Source organism: Vitis vinifera, chromosome 2, assembly GCF_030704535.1.
Source record: "Vitis vinifera cultivar Pinot Noir 40024 chromosome 2, ASM3070453v1".
Taxonomy (NCBI): Eukaryota; Viridiplantae; Streptophyta; class Magnoliopsida; order Vitales; family Vitaceae; genus Vitis; species Vitis vinifera.
Genome location: NC_081806.1, coordinates 11225505 through 11252319, shown reverse-complemented (window position 1 = coordinate 11252319; position 26815 = coordinate 11225505).

The window sequence follows — 26815 nt, the reverse complement described above, 5'->3', positions numbered from 1 at the left end:
TAATTAATTTCAAGCTACATTATGTATTATTTTTCTCATTTAGAAGCTATTGTAACGTAGTTTTTTTGGGTTAGAAAACATCAAGTGTCCCTAAATACTAACTAAACTATTTTGAATTATGACTATAGGAAATAAGACATTTCATAATTTTCTCATATGAAAATAACAAGCCTTCCATTTTATTATTTTCATTTCAATAGATCTAATAATATACTTTTTAAAATTTCTTATCTTAGTCAAACCTTATTCTTGTAAGCTATTTTGTATTTTTTTTTTCAACAAATCAGTCATTGTATAGTCAAAATTGGAAAATCAAATTCGATTTACATAAAATATGTTTCGGGAAGTATTTTTATTGATTTCACATGAGATATTTTGTTATTTAAATTGTAAAATTAAAGTAAATAAATAAATAAAAATTACTAAATGTAAAATAACAAAATTTACTTGATTGTTTTCAACTTTTCAATATAAATAATTGTTGTAGTTGTTATCAAAGAAAGTTGAACCATAAAAGGACTTAACTAAAGTAAAAGAGGTTGACAAAAAGAATAAGCAAATTAAGGAATTTGGTGTGCCCTACAATACTTGCACATAAAGGAAGTATATGGAAATGTTTGCACCACTATACATGCGTGTAATAAAGGCTTAGGCATCTAGTAGTTGTGAGAACAAGTGTGCCCACAGTTGTATTTTTCACAACTATAACCAAGAGTGAAAATTTGACATTTTTTTTTTGTTTTTTGTTCATTTTTGTTGGGATTGAGCCCCTAAAAGCAAGACATGATGTAAAAAAGTTAGACTTAACTATCCCCTTGTTATCCCTTTTATGCATTGACATTAATTTGAGCATTCAACCCATATCTCTTACATTGTACATGACTTAGGTGCATTAGGACTTACATAGAATATACAATTCATGGGTTATTTGTAAGTAGATAAGTTGTCCACAATTACTTCATGGATTTAGGTAATCCAATAGAGACTGTATTACACTACCTCCTAATTTGAGAGATAGCTTGCCTTAGCTATTAGGATGGGTTTCCCATGGTGAGTGCATTAGCGTATCTAATGCACACTAAATAAGACCTACGGTGAATCATAATGTAAGGCTATCAATTGTCATGATTCACTAAGCTACTATACTATATGAATTCTAAACCTTAAGAGGATATTGAGCATGTGCCAAAATGAATAGGAGTCTTTGACCTATGGGTAAGACCCTAAAGTGGCCATATATCCCTATGGATTAGGTCATTGTTGATGGAGGTTGGAGGCAATAAATATTCTTAATAAACACACCAAGATATTTTATGGGATTGAGATATTGTGTTTTATTGGGTGATCCAAAAAACATGCGATCATGAAATCTATGGCCATAGTAATTCCTTTAGTGGAATTTGACATATGCTCCTTGTAGTTAAATCATGTCAATTGATCAATAACTTAAGGATTTGAGAGGTAACCTTCATAGGTCACAACACTATCTTGATAGATTATGGACACTAGTTCATAGGGGGTTTTCATGCGATGGATATTAAATCATAAACTCGAGCTTTGTCTCATTGTTATTTACATAGGGTATTGGAGTGTAGTTCATTCTCAATAATGAAATGTTGAATCAACTTCAAAATTGGATTTTGAACTCCTATGGGTCTCAATGGTCCCCAGTCTTAGCTCAAATACCATGTTGGCATGATTTTATGAGGTTGATTTGCTCTTGGTTCACTCTTGTTCATAAGGATGTTTTGGTCTCTAAATTGGGCTAATTAATCAATTAGATGCCCTTGTGTGGTTAATTAATCAACTAGGACCTATTTTAGGCTAGATTAAGTTATCCAAGCCCATGTAGGCTTAAGTCAGTTAACCCTAGTAGGGGAACCTTATAAATACCTATTTATCGAGTTAGGGTTCCCTAATGACTTTCAATTAGTCATCTCCCACTGCTTGAGAAAGAAAGAAAGAGCCAAATGTCATGGACTTAGTCTTTTCCTAAACTCGTGCGACATTTAAAGAAGTCAAGACACTTGATCTTGCTAAAGCAGCCTTACTCCCAATGCTTAGCTTACTATGCTAAGATGCTCATGACTCGGAAGCTTTAGAAGGCGTAGTAGGCGACTCTTAAAGAATGGAAGCTTTATTGCTCAAATGAAGCTTTACTAGTGCTTTGGGAACTCACTTGCTTGGTGCCTTGGCCAAATGAGGCCCTCACCTATTTATAGGTACCAATGGAACTCTTTGGGAGCTTGGAGGGTTCCTTACAAATCAAGAATAATCTAGAAGCTCCTACACTAGTCCACGTATAAGGGTATGTACAATATGGCTTTGGAATATTTTAGAGCACCCCACACTATTCCAATTCTCTCTTAGCCAAGTGTAGGGATGTGTGGACATCTCTAGTCCTCTCTAGAAGTTTCCATACTCTTCCAGTTTGTAGCTAAGTTTAGATGTCTCCAAGGTTCTCTAGAAGCTTCCCAAATCCTATATAAGCTCATGGGGAGGGTCATTTGAAGCATCTTGTGACACTCTCCCCCACCTATGTCATCAATGTCCCTGTTGTTGCCTCTTCTTGAAACCTCTCGATATGTTTCCAGAACCTTCTCAAGGCATCTGCATGTTCCTAACTTACCTACCTCTTAGGTAGTTATTTCCATCGGACTAGATACTCTACAATAGGAGGGACCCCTTGTCTCCTGGTAACCCGTTTAACTAAGATATTTTTCACCTCCTCTCGTGAGGCCTCGGATGGATGCAGACCCTTGCACTTTCGATGCTTGGAGTGTTACTTCCTCTTGCCCATCGAGTTCACCTTTCCCTTGGTGACCTTGTTCATGTGATTGTGGGCTACCTCAGTTCGCTCTCCTTTTGCCTCATTTACTTGAACTCTTGATAGTAAGGAAATCTTAGGTGTACTGGGCTTTGGGTTGACTTGGAGGGCACCTAGTAGCTGCATCGAGCCTATATGTGCTTCATCTTCTTGTCCCCTCTCCTCGATCATGGCAGTGAGCGCCTTCCTCTTTGGATAATACCATGCTCAATGTGGACCATCACACAGGAAACATTTGATTTTAGGCATAAACTCCTTCCTTTCCACCTTACCCCTTCCTTCCCGGACGTTAGGCGTCTTGGTTGATCCCATTCTAGGAGCATTGTTGTCTTTTGAAACCCTGTCTCCCCTACCCGTGGCTATCCTCCAAAGACTCGACCTTGGAGAAGTCTCCTATCTTGTAATTCATTAAACACTTTGCTACTGCCATACCAATGGCTAACTCTTAAATGCCTCGATGCCTTAATTCCTGCTCGGCCCACCCTTATAGGTTATCCATGAAGTTGAATAGAAACTCCTCTTCGGTCATGTTAAGAATATCAAGCATGAGCAAAGAGAATTCCTTGACATAGTCGCATATCGGGCCTATGTGCTTGAGATGCCTCATGTTTTTCCTAGCTAGGTAAGTCGTGTCCTTAGGGTCGAACTATCTTTTGATCTCCCTCTTGAAGTTCTCTCACGTCTTTATGGTACAAATGTCTTTCTCCATATCAACGAACCTCCAACGCCACCATAGAGTAGCTATGTCAGTAAGGTAGAGAGTTGTAGTCCTTACCTTAGTCGACTCATCAATTAGTGCAATAGCCTTGAAGTATCACTCTATATGCCATAAGAAGTTATCCAACTCCTTGGCATCTCGCTTGCCACTAAACCCTTGTGGTTTTGGAACCTCTACCCTAGATGCCTCCTGTCTGGCCATGGCCTGTGTCGATACAGCAGCCTTGTAGATGGCCAACTCCTACTTAACTTGCTGATTTGGGGACTCCATTCGAGTGGCCAAGGCCTCCATCCTTGACTTCATGCTAGCAAGCATGCTCAAGACCTTTTCTTGGAAGAATATAAACTCTTCATGCGACACTAGTTGAACCTGTGAGACTAGCATTCCCTCACGAAGGTCTTGCATTTGTTCCCTAAGATCCCTTATACCCTTCTCCATGTCCTTACCTCGTGTAGTAGGTTCGATCTCCCTCCTACTGGTTTGCATGCTAATCTCCTCTATGTTGGAGCCCGACATGCTTCCTTTACTATGCCTACTTCGTAGCCGCGCTCTGATATCAACTGTCACAGACTTAGTCTTTTCCTGAACTTAAGCGACATTTAAACAAGTCAAGATACTTGATCTTGGTAAGTCAGCCTTACTCCCAATGCTTAGCTTGTTAGGCTAAGATGCTCATGACTCGGAAACTATAGAAGGTGTAGTACGCGACTCTTAAAAAATGAAAGCTTTATTGCTCAAAGGAAGCTTTACAAGTGCTTTGGGAACTCACTTGCTTGGTGCCTTAGCCAAATGAGGCCCTGATTTGTGCCCAGCAGGTGTATGTCCTATTGATTGGTGTTCAATCAACTGGTGTACCTTGATTTTGGTCCTCAGACGGGAGTAATCAACAAAATTTATAAACCTATTTCACCATGTACTAGGATAGCCTCAGCTAGCATAACATAATGGCTCTAGGATCGTTCATTGAGATGGGTTTTCAAATTATAACTGATATTAATTCAAAGCTGAATTGGTGCTTTTTCATTTCAAGGTTAGCTTTAAAAGAAAACATAAAGATGTTTGAAAAGGTTGGTTTTAAAGTGAAACCAATAATAAAGTAATGGAAATTACTTATAATGAAAAGTGTTTCTTGGAGTTTTTGGATCACTAAGGTCAGGTTCCTATTACAAAAAGAGAGTTCCGGTCACTTGAATCTTTTCCTCGCATTGGGGATTTAACATATAGTTATTTCCCGAACCGGTGTGGTACAAATGCTTCCCCTTAATGGATTCAAACATTAATTCCCTGTCACTGAATCATCTTGCAATGGTTCATACCTTTCACCTAGTATTGGCCATTCAAGGTGATTCTTAACCTTGGATTACCCGTCAAAAGCTCGCAAGAGATTACTAATGGATGTCTCCTTAGAGTCCAAAAGCTTACCAAGTGTTGGCTATTCTATAAAATCCTACCTTTAAACCACCTCCCAAAGGCTCGCAAGAGATAAACTAGTGTATCTCAATGGACGGAGACCACTTGCCCTACCAAGTGTTGGCCCAGGTGATTTTAAGGCGTTTTAAGTTAACTAAAAACATAAAAACCATTAACAGGTCACACTTTCTCTTCATTAAAAGCTGAAACAATAAAACTTCCAATTTTTACATTCGGCACCTTACCCAGCTTCCTTCACTCCAAGAGACAAAAAGCCTAGCCACTCATTCTCTGAGGAAACATCCTCAGAGCTTGTTTGGCTAGTGAGAAAAATACAATCAAAACGAGTGGGTAAGGCAGAGCAAAGCTCTGTGTATTACTTTCTTCAAAACTATACAAAAGTTGGTCTTTGAGAACAAACTCTTGAGATCCCTTTAAAAGAAAAATTATAATTGATTATATAGAAAGGTTATTCACCCTTTCTTCTTGCTTCCTAATTAAGGAATCCTATGATTGGTGGATTACAAGGAGAAAATAAGGATTTAAACAACAAATATCTGAAGAAAAAAATCTAAAAGAGTCGGTCGCAAATATCTGGGAGCACACAGGTGGATTTCGTAAGTTGAAACATGACCTGCGAAAATTTCGCAAGCTGAAAGTGTCCATTTTGCAAAAAAAAGGTTGATTTTGCAACTTGAATTTTGTGATTTCATAGCTTGCAAAATTGTCTTTCAGCTTGGTGTGGTTATCTTCTAATGGCCATAACTTCTTCATTTCAGCTCTTATTTGCACACCGTTTGAAGCGTTAGACTCCTGACTTCCCAAGCTTCGAAAACAACATATAGTATGTATAAAATGTACTTCAAGAAGTGATTGAAATGTGCCCTATACCTTTTGTCCTCTTGGATTTCTTCATGTTAGATTCCTCTCTTTGTTTTTCCTCTTTGCATTCTTGATTTGCTTTTGGCAAAGGACTATAAAGCTCCAAAGCTTGGATTCTTCATGTAAATCAGCTTCCATTTGCTTTGCTATGGATTATACAGAACTCTCCCTCATCTTAGATTGCTTTGGTGATAAAAAAAGCTATCAAAAACACCAAAATTTAACACAATTTGATTAGAAATGATTGCAAGGGTCCTTAACATGCCAATTGAGTTAAAAAGTAATAACTACTACTCAAAAGTGTTTAAAAGAGTTAATTACAAGCTATAAAATAACACTTTTTGAGTAGTAATCACTCCACTCAACCGACATATTGCTAGCCCCTGAGCAATGAAGGAGAGAAAAAGAAAAATAAACAATAATATAATTTACAAAATCATGCTGATCATTTCAAAAAATTTCAAGTGGTATGATAATCAAACTCTCACATGGAACATTAAAGATATAAAACCCAAACTTCAACAAGAGTTATCAAATACCTTGCCTAACCACAATTTATAAAGAGAATGCATTATGCAAATTTAAGCTTTAAAAGAATTTCCACTCCCAAAGGGCCAAACCTTACTCTTCCACAAAAATCTATGTGTTACTTATTAGTTTCCGAATATAGTGTGCTGAACTAATCTCTCTCCCTAACCTAGTTTTTTTTTCAAAACTTAGCAAACTGACAACCTTCAATAGGCTAAGAACGCACCTCTTGGTTCACAATTTTTTTCATTGTAGGAGTACAAGGCTTAAAGGTATTATTTTCTAAATTTTCCATGTAACGGGGGTCCATCGATGACTCCTAACCAATTAAGGTTTAGGGCATCAAGCTTTAAGGATCTTTCAACCACTAACTCCTCAGATTTTACCTCGAACTTTTGAGAATGAATTTTAATAACCAAGCACCTATAGTATGTTAAACTCCACCTATTCACGCTTGTAACGAGCATTGAGGTCGGTGACTCTCAACCAATGAAGGCTTAGGGCACCAAGTTGTAAAGATTTTCACCATATACCTCTCAGACCTTGCTCAGGTTTCAAGGCAAGTGTAACATTTTTTCTTTCTTTATTTTTTTTTCAAATGCTCATTAGCCTTTTATAAGGTGTCCCAACACTACTAGAATGAGGTCAAAGGTACCAAGTCTAAATTTTCCTAAGTCAAGGGGGTGAAATAGTTTTTCATCTTATAATCAGAATCTAGTATGCACAGTGTGTGAATAGCTTAAAGTGGAAGAAATAAGGTTGAATTCAATAGAAGTTTCAACAATTCATCAACTTTAATAAGCATAATACAAACTTTAAGTAAAGTACAAAGACAAAAATTCAATTTCTCCCATTTCATTTTGAAAATTTTTCCTTAATAACCATGGAGAGTAGAATAAAAACTTAAAAAAAAAAAATTAAAAATTAAGCAAAAGCAACTAAATTACCAAAATAACTTAGCATTAAAAGAAAAACTTTCTTACTCAACTCTCTTCTCCCCAACCAAACTGAACATTGCCCTCAATGTGGCAAGAGTGATTGAAAATACAGAAAGGAAGTGGTGCCTCTTGAGTGAAATGGAGTCTAAGTCGTATAAGAGAAACCACATGATTCAAAAACAACAAAAAATTATGAGTAGAGGAAATAAAATGCTATTATGCCAAGTATACTCAGAAATGATGGATATGTATTACTTTAAGGAAATACAATATGAACCATGAATAAGTAATACATCCAATCCCAGTATATAAAACATAAAAAACATGGGATTACGAGTTCTACTATAATAAGTAAATACAAAAAGGTAGATAGATGATCAGGTAGTGATGGGAGGATCGTGTGGAGATGATGGCTTGGCTGTGGAAGTTTGAGTGCTTGGGATCGGTATCTCGATCTCTCCTGTAGTAGTCTCCTCATGGGTCACAATCTGCTATGCTAGAGGAGTGTCCTGGGATGGATCTGTAGGCTCTGATGGACCAGGCATATCATGCTCAAGTGGCGGCAAAATACCCAAATGCTGCTGTATCTGCCTAAGGATGGCAGTATGCTGGGTTTGGGTGGCAATAAGCTGATCCTGATGTGCACGTACGACTGCCATCTGCTGGGCAAGGACGCTCTGAGTAGCAGTCAATGTCTGCAATGTATGACATAGGCCTCTGAACTCTGAAATGGATATGGTGATACTAGACTTAGATGGATGAGGTGCGGATGTAGCTGGTACAACTGGCAGAGTCCCAGGAGTGGTAGGAGGAGCAGAAGATGTAGCCTTAGGTGTGAGCACTGTAGAAGGCACTGTAGGGGCAGGTGCTATGATCTCCGTAGGTATCTCAGCTTGATGTACCTGTTGTGGCTGTTGTGGCTGCTCATCTTGTGGAATCTCTGGATGCTCTGGTTTAACTTGGGCTCCTGGATGTGCAACATAAGCCGTCATATTAGTCCATTTGTCGAGAGTGAATATCTCTCGGCAAATGCATCTACATTCAAGCTGAGGCTCAGAATGATAGCCCAAATGCTCTAATATATATGATAAAGTAGCCTAGAGAAAAGTAGTGGAATGGCATCTGCTCTCTGTAGCTTCTTCTTGTGGACCTTCTCTTCAAAGTAAAGAAGATCGATCATGATCAAATGATGAGTGCCAAAGTAAAAACCCTTTGATATCCTGAACAAGGCCTCCAGTATAGCTCCTCTCCTCTGCACCATATGCTGAAGTGGAAATACGTTAGAGCGCAGGAGCACATCCAGAAGAAACATGCTGGGCGGAAGCTCCTTCCTCAAAAGAAACCAGCGTGTAGATATCCTCCTAGACAATATACGAACCATGTTGCTCTGAGAAAGATGAGCTCACTCTTTGTAATCTGTTAGACTCACAGGCTCATATGGAATGCGTAGGGCCTCTACAATGTGTCTGGCTCCTAAGATACCATGGTGTCCATCAATAGTGAAGTGGATGACCGTAGGATCCCGGACGTGATGCTTAGTCATAAACTGATAAAAGTTTAATGCTACTCGGGGATAAAAGAAATCCCTTGGAGTCATCAGGTGCTCCAAATGGTACCTCTGCAGTAGGTGGAATGAATCTTTGAGCTCCGGATGATGTCTGAAAGTCTCTCTATCAAAGCATAGCTCAGAGTGGAATAACCTAGCCTGATAATCCAAATTTCCCTCTATGGGTGGCTGATTAACCATAGGTTGCTTGATAATCACTTCCGGAGTCATTCCAGAAGGAATCTGAGACTCTGTAGTAGGTGGTTGAGGTTGTGGAGGCTCTAATGGCTCTATTGGACCTGAGACTCTGGCTTTCTTCGTAGGAGGGCGACTAACTGACTTCTTGGGGCATGAAGAGCTTGCCCCTGGTGTAGTGGGTGGTCTCCTGGTCTGATATCTTCGTTGAGAAGGACTAGACGGTGCTCCATCCTCGGAAGGTGGCATGGCGGGTGGCTGTGGAGGCTCAATCATGGAATCTCGCACAGGTGAGGCTCTCGGCCTAATGTTGCGGGCTGATGGAAATGGGGTCTTGGCTCCTCTCATTTTGGCCATGACTGAAGTGGAGAGGTTCTAGAGGGTAGGCGAAGGTGCGCGAGGTGTTCTTCTTCAGACGCACATCCTCTGGACTCTCTTTGGAGAGGGTCCTCTGATATCCTTGAGTTTCGCAACTCGAAGAGGTTTTTGGCAAGTTAAAATAGCTGTACGAAATAAAAATTTTGGAAATTAGAGGCTTAAATAGGTATTCAAATGACGGTTGACATTTTCGTAGCTAGAGGGCCAATTCACAGCTTGATAGAGATTTTGCAGGCGAATTTGCAACTCATTTCGCAGTTGTGAAATGGGTTTTGAAGGCTGCGAAATGGCACACGTGTGCCTGGAGGGTGGTTCGCAGCTGCGAAAATTTTCACAACTTGAAGCCTAATCATGCGAAATTTTGCTTTGGGGATTTCGAAACTCATTTCACAGCTGAAAAATGGGCTTTGAAGGTTGTGAAATGGCACATGTGTGCCTGGAGGGTGGTTCGCAGGTGCGAAAATTTTCATAACTTGGCTTTTTTGCTTGCGAAATTTTTTCTCAAGATGACCTCATTTTCGCAGGATGACCTCATTTTCGTAACTTGGCTCTTTTCCTTCTAAATTTTTTTCACAGGATGACCCTATTTTAGTAGGATGATTTTTTATCTTGTGAAATTTTTGCAAGTAAAATAAATTCCTCTATTTTTCTCCTTCTTTGATTCTCTATGGCTTCCCTCCACTTCCTTTGAAATTCCTCCTGATTTTGATCATTCAAAAAGTCTAAGTTATGTCAAAATAAATAAATCAAAGCTAAGATCAAAGTTAAAACAATTAATAAAGCTTTTAAATTAACAAAATTAAAACAAAAACATGGACTTTGATTAGTCTTCAAAAAGACTAAGTCCATCTAACCCCTTTTTTGTTAGGATTTCTATGGCTCAAGGAGGCTGACTTCCTCCTTGTCTTGATTGAATGGCTCCATGAATGGTTTGAGACGGTGGCCATTGACTTTGAAAGTGTCCGTGTTGTTAGAATTTAGTAGTTCCACCACTCCATTGAGATGCACTTGGTGAATAATGAAAAGGCCTATGCACCTTGACTTTAGTTTCCAGGAAAGATATGGAGCCTGGAGTCATAGAGTAAGACTCTTTATACCTTTCGAAATTCTTTGTTGAAGATTAATTGGTCATTCCACCTCTTCATCATCTGTTTTGCAACTTTGGAATTGATGTATGCATCATTTCTTAATTCCTCCATCTCATTAAGGTCTAAGCACCTCTTTATCCCGGCTCTGGTTAAGTCCATGTTTACCTTCTTAATTGCCTACCAAGCCTTATATTCAACTTCCACAGGGAGATGGCATGCTTTGCCATAGACTAGGCGATAAGGAGACATGCCAAGAATAGTCTTGTAAGCTGTTCTATATGCCCATAGTGAATCATAGAGCTTAACAAACCAATCTCTTCTGCTCGTGTTCACCACCTTCATCAATATATTCTTGATTTCCCTATTTGCTAACTCAACTTGCCCGAAAGTCTGAGGGTGATAAGGTGTAGCTACCTTATTGTCACAAGCTGATTCAAATGAGCCTCCCCATGGCCTTATATAGAGCCAGGAAGCTTCTGGAGACTCCTAGAGTGGGAAGAGTGTGGAAGGTTCTAGAAAAGCCTGGAGGAATCCACACAATTACTATGGTGGAAGGCATGAGATGAGTCTAGGGCTTTCTAGAGAATTCCAGAAGTCTCTTGTATATACTTGTATATAGGCTTGTACCTAGAATGATGTAGGACATTCTAGAATAGTCTTGAGTTGTAAGGAACCCTCCAAGGTTCCAGAAAGTTCCATTAGTGCCTATAAATAGGTGAGGGCCTCATTTGGCCAAGACACCAAGCAAGTGAGCATCCAAGCACTTGTAAAGGCTTTCTTGAGTTAATAAGAGCTTCCATTCTTTAAGGAGTTGTCTACCAAGGTTCTTAAGCTTTTGAGTCGCAAACGTCTTAGCCTAGCAAGCTAAGCATTAGGGAGCAAGGCTGACTTAGCAAGATCAAGCGTCTTGGCTTGTCTAAGTGCCGCACAAGCTTAGTGAACGACTAAGTCCATGACATTATGCTTCACCCCATACTTGGCTAAAAGAGTTTCAAAAGGCTTGTTGCAAAAATGAGTACCCCCATCACTGATTATGGCCTTGGGCACCCCAAATCTTGAGAAGATGTTCTCTTTAAGAAACTTGAGAACAACTCTGTGATCATTGTGTTTACATGGGATTGTCTCAACCCATTTAGAAACATAATCTACCCTCACCAATGTAAGAGTTACCAAAATACATAAGGAAAGGTCCCATGAAGTCAATACCCCAAACATCGAAGAGATCAACTATTAAAATGAGGTTCATAGGCATTTGATTTCTACGTGTTAGCTTCCCAAGCCTTTGGCATCTATCACAGTTCCTACACATGGTGTGGGCATCTTTGAAAAGTGATGGTCAACTAAAACCTGATTGCAACACCTTCATGGTTGTTTTATGAGAGGCAAAATGGCCTCCACATGCACTTTCATGGCAATGATTGAGGATTCTTTGTTGTGTTTCTTCAGGGACACACTTCCTTATTATTTGATCTGCACAATACTTGAAAAGAAAAGGTTCTTCCCAATAGTAGGCATGAATCTTTGCAAAGACATGCTTCCTATCTTGTGCTTTCCACTCACTTGGAACTTCACCAGTAACTAGATAGTTAGCAATATGAGCATACCAATGAGCATTTTCTAGCAACATGAGTGATTCCTCTGGAAAGTCATCATTAATAGGTAAAACATGGGAATTATGCGTTATAGCCAACCTTGAAAGGTGTTCAGCTACCACATTCTCCACTCATTTCTTATCTTTGATTTGGATATTGAACTCTTATAGTAAGAGAATCCATCTAATCAACCTTGCTTTTGCATCTTGTTTTGTCAATAAATACTTCAAGGTTGAATGGTCAGTGAAAACCACAATGAAAGACCCTACTAGATAAGCACGAAATTTGTCTAAGGCAAACATTACAGCTAACAATTCTTTTTTTGTGCTTGTGTAGTTCCTTTACGCTTTGTTCAATGTTTTGCTTGCATAGTAGATCACATAGGGCTTTCCATCCTCTCTTTGACCAAGAACAGCTCTTATAGCAAAGTCACTAGCATCACACATTACTTCAAAAGGTAGTTGCCAGTTAGGAGCCCTCACTATTGGAGCGGTTGTCAAGAATTGTTTCAGTTGCTCAAAACTCCTTTGACATCTCTCATCCCATACAAATTTAGCATCCTTACCTAATAGTTCACAAAGAGGCTTTGAAAGTTTAGAGAAATCTTTTATAAACCTCCTGTAGAACCCTACATGGCCAAGGAATTGCCTTACTCCTTTTACAGTTGTTGGGGATGGAAATCTGATAATAAGTTCCACCTTTGCTTTATTAACTTTAATGTCTTTCTCAGAGATGATATGGTCAAGGACGATTCCTTGTTGTACCATAAAATGACATTTCTCCCAGTTAAGCACTAAGTCCTTTTCAATGCATCTGTTCAAAACCGCTTCCAAGTTAACTAGGCATTCCTCAAATGTACCTCCATATATGGTGATGTCATCCATAAAAACCTCCATAATTCGCTCCACCATATCACTAAAAATACTTAACATACATCGTTGGAATGTTGCAGATCCATTGCATAAACCAAAAGGTATTCTTCTGTAGGCATATGTTCCAAATAAACATGTGAAAATGGTCTTTTCCTGATCTTCAACATCGATTTCTATTTGAAAATACTCGGAGTAGCCGTCCAAGAAATAATAGAAATGCTGGCTTGATACTCTCTCCAACACTTGATCAATAAATGGCAATGGAAAATGATCCTTCTTTGTCACAACATTCAATTTCCTATAATCAATACACACCCTCCAACCTGAAGTGAGGCGTGTAACAACTTCTTCTCCCTTTTCATTTTGCACCACTGTGATCCCTGACTTCTTTGGTACTACTTGAGTAGGACTCACCCATGGGCTATCTGATATGGGGTAGATAATACCTGCTTGAAGTAGCTTAAGAACCTCATCTTGCACCACCTCTTGCATATGAGGATTCAATCTTCTTTGAGATTGACGAATTGGCTTAGCTTCTTCTTCCATGTATATATGATGTGTACAGACCAAAGGACTAATGCCTTTCAAGTCAGATATTTGCCATCCTATTGCTTTCTTACATCTCCTGAGAACTTCAAGTAAACACACGTCCTGAGGAGTAGTAAGAGATGAAGATATAACAACAGGGCACTTTTTATTCTCTTCTAGGTATGTATACTTCAACTCCATGGGCAGGGGCTTCAGATTAAGCTTTGGGGGCTCCTTTTTAACAGCTTCTTGTGCCTCCTCTTTATTGAACAAAGGTAGAATTTCTCCCATCCTCCTCCAACCTTGTAGAGTAGTAAGCAAATCTGAGGGTTCAGGCATCCCTTCTTTAAGATCCCTAAGACTTTCATTCAACTTGTCTTGCATTTTCTGATTATAATGCTCCTCCACTAGAGTGTTAATGATGCACACTTCTTCTGGAGCTTCTTGTTCTTCCAGAGTGATTGGCTTTTTGGACATATAAAAGATATTGAGCTCCAATGTCATGTTGCCAAACGTGAGTTGCATGAGTCCATTCCTACAATTTATGATTGTGTTTGATGTAGCTAGGAATGACCTTCCAAGTATGATAGGAACATAATTAGTTTCCTTGACAATTGGGTCTATGTCAAGAACAACAAAGTCTACTGGATAGTAGAAATTGTCAACTTGAACTAAGACATCTTCAATTATCCCTCTTGGAATTTTCACTGATCTATCTACTAGAGATAAAGTGATTGATGTTGGCTTCAATTCACCAAGTCCCAATTGCTTGTAGATAGAGTATGGTAGCAAATTCACACTTGCTCCCAAGTCTAACAAAGCTTTGTCCACTACAGTTCCTCCAATCATGACTAAGATGGTAGGGTAACCCAGATCTTTGTACTTCAATGGAGACTTGCACTATATGATGGCACTTACTTGCTCAGTCAAGAAGGCTTTATTATTCACATTCAATCCTCTTTTGATAGTACACAAGTCCTTTAGGAATTTTTCATAAGTTGGCACTTGTTTAATCATATCTAGCAATAGGATGTTGACCTTCACCTGTCTCAATACTTCAATAATTTCTGATGCATTTCTGATTCCCTTTTTCCCATGCAAAGCTTGAGGAAGAGGTGGAGGTGTGTGTTTCTTCATCACATCTCCCTTGATAACTACTTTATCCGGATTTTCATTCACTGTTGAATCATGGTCCTTTTTCCTTTCACTGCTATCTTTCTTCTTTTCTTTGATTTCCTCCCTCTTTTCTGTCTCTTCTTCTTCTTCCTCTTTCTCAGCATGTGGCTCGGGTGTTGGTAGCTCAACCTTTTTACCACTCCTTAGAGTGATCAAGGCTTTGACGTCTCTTACTTGTGAAGACTCTCCCTCATAAGCTTCCACTTCATAGATACCCTTGGGGTTTTGGTGAGGTTGAGAAGGAAATCTCCCTTTCTCTTGCATTGTGTTAAGGTTTATGAGTCTTGAGATTGAGTATTGGAGATTATCTATCTTTTGAGATAAATCATTTTGCATTCCATCCATATTTTTATTCAATGTATTCTCTACACTGTCAATTCTTTGATTGAGTTGAGCATTGATGGATTTCTTATCTCCAACAAAATCTCCCACGACCTTGCTTAGATTCACTATTGCTTGCTCAAGATTTGAAGCTTGTTGAGATGTTGGCCCGACTGTGTATACTGAGGTGCTCTTGGCTTCTAGGAGAAATTTAGATGGTTCCTCCAATTTGAGTTGTAGGTATTACCATATGAAGCATGGTTGTTGGGCTTGAATTGTCCAATGACATTTGCTTGATCTCCAAACATTTCCTTAATAGTTGGAATTTTAAGACATTCCTTCACCAAGTGCTCATAAGATTGACAAATAGGACATGGTATGACTTGCACTGGTGTTTCAACAACAGCTTGCACTTCACGTATCTTTTTTAGTTCTAGCTCCTCCAATCTTCTTGTCATAGCTGCAACTTTTGCTTTCATGTCAATATCTTCATTCAAGGTATACATCTTAGCCTTAGCATTAAAGACATTTGATTGAGACTTCGTCTTCCCCACTTCTCATTTGTTCAGTTCATCCCATCCCCTTGAGACTTCAACAACATAATTCAAGAAATCCATGGCTTTCTCCGGATTCTTACTCATGAAATCTCCTCCACACATAGTCTCGAGGAGTTGCTTCATTGAGGAAGACATTCCGTCATAAAAGTAACTCACCAATAGCCATGTATCAAAACCATGGTGAGGACAAGCATTGATGGCTTTCATGTGTCTCTCCCAACACTCATAGAATTTCTCATTCTCTTTAGCTGAGAAGTTTGAAATTTGCCTTTTCAAGCCATTTGTCCTATGAGTAGGGAAAAATTTCTTGAGGAATTCAGCTTGCAAATCGGTCTAAGTTCGGATACTCCTTGGCCTTAAAGAATTAAACTAAATCTTGGCCTTATCCTTCAAAGTAAAAGGAAATAGCTTTAGCCTCATCAAGTCGATTGAAGCTCCTCCCTCTTGGAATGTATTATAAACATCTTCAAATTCCTTGATATGTGCATAGGGATTCTCACTTTCCATTCCATGGAAAGAAGGTAGAAGCGGCACAATATGTGGTCTGATTACTAACTGCTCTGTAGGAGGCACTATACATGATGGTGCACTCATACGAGGTGGATGCATGCGGTCTCTCATTGATCTGAATGCATTGGGATTGTCCTAGTGACCATGGTGACTATGCTGATCTTCAGGTGTAGCTTCCATGATATTCAAGCACAATTCCAACTCTGTTTTATGAGGTGTTTCAATTTTCACAAGTCTTCCTCCACTATCTTGTATCTAATATGGCATACACAACTAGTAACAACTGTAACAAAAAAAAAAAAAACAAAAAAAAAAAAAAACAAAACTACAAAAAGACTAAGACTAACTAAAACTAAATTAAAAGATATGTTAAAATATGAACAACGAAAAAGAAACAAATAAAAAGAGTTAGTAAAATGAAAGAAAAATCACCAAACTTGTGATCTTCATCACAAGTACTCTGAAAAGATGATATCGTTGTAAAGTTGGCACCATCCCCGACAACGGCGCCATTTGATTCATGCGCAGCTGGTATATGTCCTGTTGATTGGTGTTTAATCAACTGGTGTACCTTGATTTCGGTCCTCGAACGGGAGTAATCAATAAAATTTATAAACCTATTTCACCATGTACTAGGATAGCCTCAGCTAGCATAGCATAGTGGCTCTAAGATCGTTCACTGGGATGGGTTTTCAAATTACAAATGATATTAATTCAAAGTTGAATTGATGTTTTTTCATTTCAAGGTTAGCTTTAAAAGAAAACATAAAGATGTTTGAAAAGGTTGGTTTTAAAGTGAAACCAATAATAAAGTAACATAAATTACTTATAAAGAAAAGTGTTTTTTGGAGTTTTTGGATCACTGGGGTCAGGTTCCTATTACAAAAAGAGAGTTCCGATCACTTGAATGTTTTCCTCGCATTGGGGATTTAACATATAGTTATTTCCCGAACCGGTGTGGTACAAATGCTTCCTCTTAATGGATTCAAACATTAATTCCCTGTCACCGAATCATCTTGCAATGGTTCATACCTCTCACCTAGTATTGGTCATTCAAGGTGATTCTTAACCTTGGATTATCCGTCAAAAGCTCGCAAGAGATAACTAATGGATGTCTCCTTGGAGTCCAAAAGCTTACCAAGTGTTGGCTATTCTAGAAAATCCTACCATTAAACCACCTTCCAAAGGCTCACAAAAGATAAACTAGTGTATCTCAATGTACGGAGACCAATTGCCTACCAAGTGTTAGCCCAGGTGATTTTAAGGCATTTTAAGTTAACTAAAAACATAAAAACCATTAACGGGTCACACTTTCTCTTCATTAAAAGCTGAAACAACAAAACTTCCAATTTTTGCATTCGACACCTTACCCAGCTTCCTTCACTCCAAGAGACAAAAATCCTAGCCACTCATTCTCTAAGGAAACATCCTCAGAGCTTGTTTGGCTAGTGAGAAAAATACAATAAAAACGAGTGGGTAAGGCAGAGCAAAGCTCTGTGTATTACTTTCTTAAAAACTATACAAAAGTTGGTCTCTGAGAACAAACTCCCGAGATCCCTTTAAAAGAAAAAATACAATTGATTATATAGAAAGGTTATTCACCCTTTCTTCTTGCTTCCTAACTAAGGAATCCTATCATTGGTGGATTACAAGGAGAAAATAAGGATTTAAACAACAAATATTTGAAGAAAAAAATCTACAAGAGTCGGTCACAAATATCTGGGAGCACACAGGTGGATTTCGCAAGTTGAAACATGACCTACAAAAATTTCACAAGCTGAAAGTGTCCATTTCGCAAGAAAAGGTTGATTTTGCAACTTGAATTTTGTGATTTCACAGCTTGCGAAATTGTCCTTTAGCTTGGTGTGGTTGTTTTCCAATGGCCATAACTTCTTCATTTCAGCTCTGATTTACACACCGTTTGAAGCATTGAACTTCTGAATTCCCAAGCTTCAAAACAACATATATTATGTATAAAATGGACTTCAAGAAGTGATTGAAATGTGCCCTACATCTTCTATCATCTTGGATTTCTTCATGTTAGATTCCTCTATCTGTTTTTCCTCCTTGCATTCTTGATTTGCTTTTGGAAAAGGACTACAAAGCTCCAAAGCTTGGATTCTTCATGTAAATGAGCTTCCATTTGCTTTTTCATGGATTATACAGAACTCTCCCTGATCTTAGATTGCTTTGGTGATAAAAAAAAGCTAACAAAAACACCAAAACTTAACACAATTTGATTAGAAATGATTGCAAGGGTCCTTAACATGCCAATTTAGTTAAAAGGTAATAAATACTACTCAAAAGTTTTTAAAAGAGTTAATTACAAGCTATAAAATAACACTTTTTGAGTAGTAATCACTCTCTCACCTATTTATAAGTACCAATGGAACTCTCTGGAACCTTGGAGGGTTCCTCACAAATCAAGAATAAACTAGAAGCTCCTACATTAGTCTATGTACAAGGGTATGTACAAGATGGATTTGGAAGATTCTAGAACACCCCACACTATTCCAATTCTCTCTTAGCCAAGTGTAGAGATGTGTGGACATCTCTAGCCCTCTATAGAAGTTTCCATACTCTTCCACTTTGTAGCTAAGTGTAGATGTCTCCAGGGGTCTCTAGAAGCTTCCCAGATCCTATATAAGCCCATGGGGAGGGTCATTTGAAGCATCTTATGACACTCTTCCCCACTTATGTCATCAACATCCCCGTCGTTGCCTCTCCTTGAAACGTCTTGATGTGTTTCCAGAACCTTCTCAAGGCATCCGCATGTTCCTAGCTTACCTACCTCTTAGGTAGTCATTTCCATCAGACTAGATACTCTATCACAGGAGGGACCCCTTGTCTCCTGGTAACCCGTTCAACTAAGATATTTTTCACATTCTCTAGTGAGGCCTCGGATGGATGTAGTCCCTTGCACTTTCGATGCTTGGAGTGTTTCTTCCTCTTGCCCATCGAGTTCACCTTTCCCTCAGTGACCTTGTCAATGTGTGTGCGGGCTACCTCAGTTCGCTCTCTTTTTAACTCATTTACTTGCACTCTTAATAGTAAGGAGGTCTTAGGTGTACTGGACTTTAGGTTGACTTGGAGGGCACCAAGTAGCTACATTGAGCCCATATGTGCTTCGTCTTCCTGTCCCCTCTCCTCGATCATGGCAGTGAGCGCCTTCCTCTTTGGACATTCCCATGCTCAATGTGGACCGTCACACAGGAAACATTTGATTTTAGGTATAAACTCCTTCATTTCCGCCTTACCCTTTCCTTCCCGGACGTTAGGCGTCTTGGTTGATCCTATTCTAGGAGCATTGTGGTCTTTTGAAACCTCATCTCCCCCCTCGTGGTGTGGATATCCTCCAAAGACTCAATCTTGGAAGAGTCTCCCATCTAGTAATTCATTAAAGACTCTACTACTGCCATAGCAATGGCTAAGTCTTGAATGCCTCGGTGCCTTAATTCCTGCTCGGCCCACCCTTGTAGGTTATCCATGAAGTCGAATAGTAACTCCTCCTCAATCATGTTAGGAATCTCAAGCATGAGCGAAGAGAATTCCTTGACATAGAGTAGCTACCTATGGTGCAAATGTCTTTCTCCATATCAGCGAACCTTTGATGCCAGCATAGAGTAGTTATGTCAATAAGGTAGAGAGTTGTATTCTTTACCTTAGCCATCTCATCAGTCAATGTGATAGGCTTGAAGGATTGCTCCATATACCATAAGAAGTTATCCAACTCCTTGGCATCTCGCTTGCCTCTAAACCCTTGTGGCTTTGGCACCTCTACCCTAGATGCCTTTTGTGCGGCCATAACCTGTGTCAACACAACAGCCTTATAGATGGCCAACTCCTACTTAACTTGCTGGTCTCGGGACTCCATTCGAGTGGCCAAGGCCTCCTTTTGAGTAGCCAAGGCTTCCATCCTGGACTCCATGCTAGCAAGCATGCTCAAGATCTTTTCTTGGAAGAATACAAACTTCTCATACGACACATGGTTGAACCTATGAGACTATCATCCCCTTACGAAGGTCTTGCATCCCTTCCCTAACATCTTTCATACCCTTCTTCATGTCCCTGCCCCGTGCAGTAGGCTCAATCTTCCTCCTACAAGTTTGCTCGCTAGTCTCTCCCACATTAGAGCCCGACATGCTTCCTTTACTATGCCTGCTTCATATCTGCGCTCTGATACTAACTGTCATAGACTTAGTCTTTTCCTAAGCTTGTGTGACATTTAGACAAGTCAAGACAGTTGATCTTACTAATTATCAGTGCTTAGCTTGCTAAGCTAAGATGCTATGACTCAGAAGCTTTAGAAGGCGTAGTAGGCGACTCTTAAAGAATGGAAGCTTTATTGCTCAAAGGAAGCTTTACAAGTGCTTTGGAACTCACTTGCTTGGTGCCTTGGCCAAATGAGGCCCTCACTTATTTATAGATACCTATGGAACTCTCTGGAACCTTGGAGGGTTCCTTACAAATCAAGAATAATATAGAAGCTCCTACACTAGTCTATGTACAAGGGTATGTACAAGATGGCTTTGGAAGATTCTAGAACACCCCACACTATTCCAATTCTCTCTTAGCCAAGTGTAGAGATGTGTGGACATCTCTAGCCCTCTCTAGAAGTTTCCATACTCTTCCACTTTATAGCTAAATGTTTATGTCTTCAGGGGTCTCTAGAAGTTTCTCACCCATGGGGAGGGTCATTTGAAGCATCTTGTGACACAAAGCTTCCTTGCTTCCATTGCCCATATTGTGGAGTGTCAAGATCATGATTTGAGTCATTGGGTGGAATATATTATGTGTACGAGACCTTTAAACTTCTTCTTCTCCACCTGGAATTGATTTGGGAACATTTAAATACAGGTACGAGTATTGAATCTCTAGATCTAATAATGGATTTTTTTGTCACTTTATTCTACTATGATATATTTAAATATACCCACTGATAGATGCATGCACCCTATGAGATCTAAGGATAGGGAATGAAAAAGTCTAGGGTTCCCAACAACTGGTATCAAAGCCCTAGGGTAGGTTCTTGCATATTAGGTTCTGTTCTTAGGTGTGCTAACTCTGTGATTGTATGGTATTTCTTTTATCACATGGCCCCTAGGGATAAAATTAAATTTGTGCATGAATTTTGTGATTGATTGTTATTTGTTCAATTGAATGAATGAATATGAAGAGATGTGATATTTTACTTTCTTTTTCTATAGATTAGGTTGTACACCCCATAAGGGGTATAGGATTTTTATTTTTTTTGTAATAACCCTTTCTTTTCAATAAATGAGTTGTAAGCCCCATTATAAGAGCATAGGAATTTTTTATTGTGTAAAAAAATACTTGATTTTATTTTCTATTCTTCTTCTTCTCATTTTCATGATCTTGGATGTATTAGACTAGGTAGATTTTGTTAGGATTAAGCCCTTAAAATCAAGACATGACGTAACAAAGTTAGACTTAACTATCCTCTAGTTATCCCTTTGGTGTTTTCACATTGATTTGAGCATTCAACTCATGTCTCTTACATTGTACATGAATTAGGTACATTAGGAGTCAAACAAAAGATCTAAGTCATGGGTTCCTTCTAAGTAGATAAGTTATTCATAGTTTGTTTATGGATTTTAGCAATCCAATAGAGACTGTAGTGCACCATCTCCTAATTGGAGAAATGACTTATCTTGGTTGTCGGGATGGGTTTCCCATGGTGAGTGCACTAATGTATGAGATGGACACTGGACAGGACCTACGGTGAATCATGAAGCAAAGCTATAAATTGTCATGGTTCACCAAGCTACTATATTGCATGGACTCTCAACCTTAAGAGGATATTAAATTTGTGCTAAAATCAACAAGGTTTTGACCTATGGGTGAGACCCTAAAGTGGTCATATATACCTATGGATTAGGTCACTATTGACGGAGGTTAGTGGTAATAGGTATTCTTAATAGAGGTACCACGATATCTCATAGGATTGAGACAGTGTGTCCCCTTGGGTGATCCAAAGGACATGTGATCATGAAATCAGTGGCCACAATAATTCCTTTAGTGGTATTTGGCATATACTCCTTGGAGCTAGAGTATATCATTTGATTACATAATAAGTGGGATTTGTAACTCAAGGATTTGAGAGGAAATCTTAATAGGTGATAACACTACCTTGTTAGATTACGAACACCAGTTCATGGGGAGTCTATATGTAGTGGATAATGTTGACATCTTAGATCTAAGCAACATAAGCAATAACATTTTTTTTTAAATTCATCTTTTAGGGTTACAGTACTAACCTTTTAGGTTAAGATGTTCCAAAACCTTAAATTCCAAGTGTTGAAGATGACCTTAAAGTTGTTGGAAGTCTCATAAACCCACAATCTTCCGCCAGATGACTCAACCTTGTTCTTGGCACACTTCCAATGGGAGGTTGAGGCTATGGATCTCTTTTTCTCTAGATGGTGGGATACAAAAGTTATGGAAACCTTAACCCCTAGGGTGTATTTATAAGGATCCTAATTGTGCTTAAGTGACTTGAGCCTATATGGGCTTGGGTCACTTAATTTAGCCCAAAATGGATCCTAATTTATTAATTAACCCAATAAGATCTATTAATGAATCAATTAGCCCAATCCAGAGACCTTGTTTAATAACCCTTATGCAACTTTGCACAATTACCAAAGCATCCTTATGCATAAAAGTGAACCTAGAACCAATCTGACCCTCATAATTCGTGCCAACAAGGTATATAAGTTCAAAGTGGGGACCATTAGGACCCATAAGAGTATTGGCTCCCTCATAATCCAATTATGAAGTTGATTCAATATCTCACCATAGAGAATCAACTGAACTCCAATATTTTATGTAAATAACAATGAGATATTAAGTACTCGGGTTTGTGACCTACTATCCACTACATGCAGACTCCCTATGATCTAGTGTTCGTAATCTAACAAGATAGTGCTATCACCTATCAAGGTTATCTCTCAAATCCTTGACATACAAATCCTACTCATTATATGATCAATTGACATAATTTAACTCTAAGGAGCACATATCAAATTCCATTAAAGGAATTACTATGGCCACAAATTTCATGATCACATGACCTTTAGATCACCTAAAGGGACACATTGTCTCAATCTCATCGTGCCTATATTGGGAATACCTGTTAGCACTAGCATCCATCAATAGTGACCCAATCCCTAGGGATATATGACCACTTTAGGATCTCCTCCAAAGGTCAAAGCCTCTCGTTGATTTTGGCATAGACTCAATATCCTCTCGAAGTTGAAAGTCCATGCAGTATGGTGAATCATGACAATTAATAGCCATGCGTTATGATTCACCATAGGTCCTATCCAGTGTGCATAACATACATTATTTCACTTCCTCTCGATAGCCAAGACAAGTCATCCCTCCAATTAGAAGGTGGTGCACTACAGTTTCTACTAGATTGCTTAAATCCATGAACCAATTGTGGAAAACTTATCTACTTACAAGAAACCAATGACTTGTATATTTTGTGCAACTCCTTATGCACCCAAATCATGTACAATGTAAGAAACAAGGATTGAATGCTTATCTCAATGTCCATAAACCAAAAATATAGCAAGGGGATAGTCAAGTCTAACTTTGTTACATCACGTCTTGCTTTTAAGGGCTTAATCCCAACAAACTCCCACTAGCCCCAAAAGTAAACTAGGCACCGTAGAAATTTTTTTACTACATGTCTCATCACCTATCTATACTATCTCACAATAAGGTAACATTTCCTCTTCTAGTGGTACTTTAGTTCTTGAGACCATGCCAACGTCTCACTATTATCACATAACAGGATTTTAGACGATATAGCTAAGGGAACTACCTAGAAGCCAAAAGGCTTTCTTTGTTGCTATAGAAACAACAAAAAAACCACTTGGAGTGTACACATACCCAAAGGTAGACCTGCGAGAGTCCTTATCAGATTGAAGTCCAATTTCTTGGTACAAAAGGAGTACCAACTCATCAGAAAGACTCACAAATATATAACTCCTCATTCTCCAAAGATACTAGAGTGTATGTTTGACATCCACCCAAAGATCAAATTAGGAAATGGACTAATATCCAATCATTGTTCCTATAATAAAGCAAATATCTGGTCTAGCACATAGCACTGCATACTTAAGGTTATCCATTGCAAAGGCATTGGATACCGTTTTAATGTGATTTCTCTCCATACATGTCTAAGGACATTGATCATAAGAAAACAACTCCAAATTTAAAGAGTAACAAACCTTCTTAGAGTTTTGCATCAAGTACTTGACCAAATTCTCATCTATGAAGGTGACATGGAGCAATTTTCCTATTGTTACAATCCTAAAGGACTTCAACCCTAAGAATATATTACGTCTTCCTCTAGATTTCCATCTAGAACTGAGTAGACTACCAGATCTTGACCGATGACAATATCCCTACATCATATCCAATGAATAAATTGTCATCTACATGCAAAATCTTAGAGCATCACCATGCTTCCTTTTGTCTTCTTATACACAGAAGGCCTTTTGCTATGAAAATGTTTGGTTGTTGTATTTTAAAAATGAGACACACTACAATGGATAATAGTAATATGATGGATTTGAGTATGATCACTATTGAAAAGTTTTTCCATAGTTGAAACAACGTTTCAAACTATAACCTTTAGCTACAGTCTTAGCCACATAAAACTCAAGCTTTCCATCTACTCCTATGTTCCTCTTGTAGACAAACTTACACCTATGAGTTTTATCCATTTAGATGCTTCTAGAAGAACCAAAACTATGTTAGAATACAAAGATTCTAACTATCTCTTCATAGCTTCTTGCCTTAAGAGAGCATAAACACTAGTCACTGTTTCATCATAATCAATGAGATATAAACTTCCTACTACGATGAGACACTAGTGTACTAGAAATCATAGGAATGGTATGCCTTTGACCTTCTAGATCCATAGTATCTTATGCAATATAGGACTATCTTCTAATATGTCTTCCAATCTATATCACTTTTTGTCTTATTCCTTATCATATAGTCTTCATAAAAACTCTAACATCTGTGTCAACGAATATCTTTTGATGATCTTGACTATAAAGATAATAACCCAAAATTCCTCTTAGATATACTATAAACTGATATACCTCTTAAGAAAAAGAGGTATTACACAATCTATAAAACATATCCCAAAAGAATTCAACAAAAAATGAGAACCTATCCACGATCTCACTATGTCCATGCAAGTTTGATATCTTTTTTCCATCTCTCCATTTGGCAATAGAAACCTTAGTTTACATAACTAGGAAATAATCTTGTGCTCCAATGGAAAGAGTCAAACTAACTAGACATATCACCTTGATCTAATTGAAGTGACCTGGTATGTATACCCAATAGGTTATCTGATCCTGCCTTAAATTCAATGAATATATCCAAGGCATCGAATCTCCTATGTACATATCCAAACCTAGAGTAATCATCACTAAAAGTGATGAAATACCCATACCCTTCCCATGCATGGACACTAAAAGTTCCATAAATGTCATTATACACTAACTCCAAACATTCCTTTGCTCTAGTACCCTTGGTCATTTTACCATTTATACAGGATTTGTAGACTGAAAGATCTTCTATAAACAAAGAGTCCAGACTTTATCAGTATTTGGATCCTATTTAGATTAATATGACCTTGGTCTAGAAACTAAATTTCTAATTAGTGCTAGGTTTAATCTTGAGATCTGACTATTCTCATTACTTGGCAAAGTGGTAATGGAATATATATAAAAGAAAAGGATATTACCTCCCACTAACCTGCATAACTAACCTTGCATTTGAATCTAAGGTAAGAATAGTCTCATCATTTAACATTCTCACTTGTTGAATATCCTATAAGGACTTATAGACAGTGAACCTAGAATCTATCCATCATGAATGGTGAAATCCACCACTAACTATTCAATAAATGTATACTTTCTTTTTTCCTTTAGGTAAACTGGGCTTTCATTTTCTAGTGTCCTAAAAGGTCAGAAAATAAGCACTTGTCCTTGAGCTTGCTTTCTAGTTCATTCTCTTAAACTTTCTTTATTATATTCTTCTTCTTCTTCTTGAGAGAAGAACCTAAAGAATCTTTGACTTACATATGAACACCCTATAATCTTTGAAAATCCCCTTAGCCATCCTGAAGAAAAATGGCAACATCTCTAAGATCATATGAATACTGGTGTTCATAATATTCCAAAGAGTAGCTTGGCAAAGTTTACTTACCCTTATCACCGAATAACCATTGCAAACTAGAAAGAGAATATCGAAGCCTCTAGTAATAAATAATAGCAACACATTATCCAAAGATCCAAGTATTAGAAACTTGGTCTTCTGATCTATCTAATGCCACCTTGATATGTCACTCTTTCCTTTTGCTAGGTTAGTTCATAAAGAATATCCAACTCAACCCAAACTAGCTTGTATCCAACTATTTCTAATACCAGTTGTTGGCATATTAGATCTAAGCAACATAAGCAACAACATTTTTTTTTAAATTGATCTTTTAGGGTTAAAGTACTAGCCTTTAGGTTTGGATGTTCCCAAACCTTAAATTCCAAGTGTTGAAATGACCATGAAGTTGTTGGAAATCTCGTAAACTTAGGATCTTCCGCCTGATGACTCAACCATGTTCTTGTCACACTTCTGGTGGGAAAGAAAGGAAGATAGAGGCTATGACTCTCTTTTTCTCTGGATGGAGGAAGGCAAAATTTATGG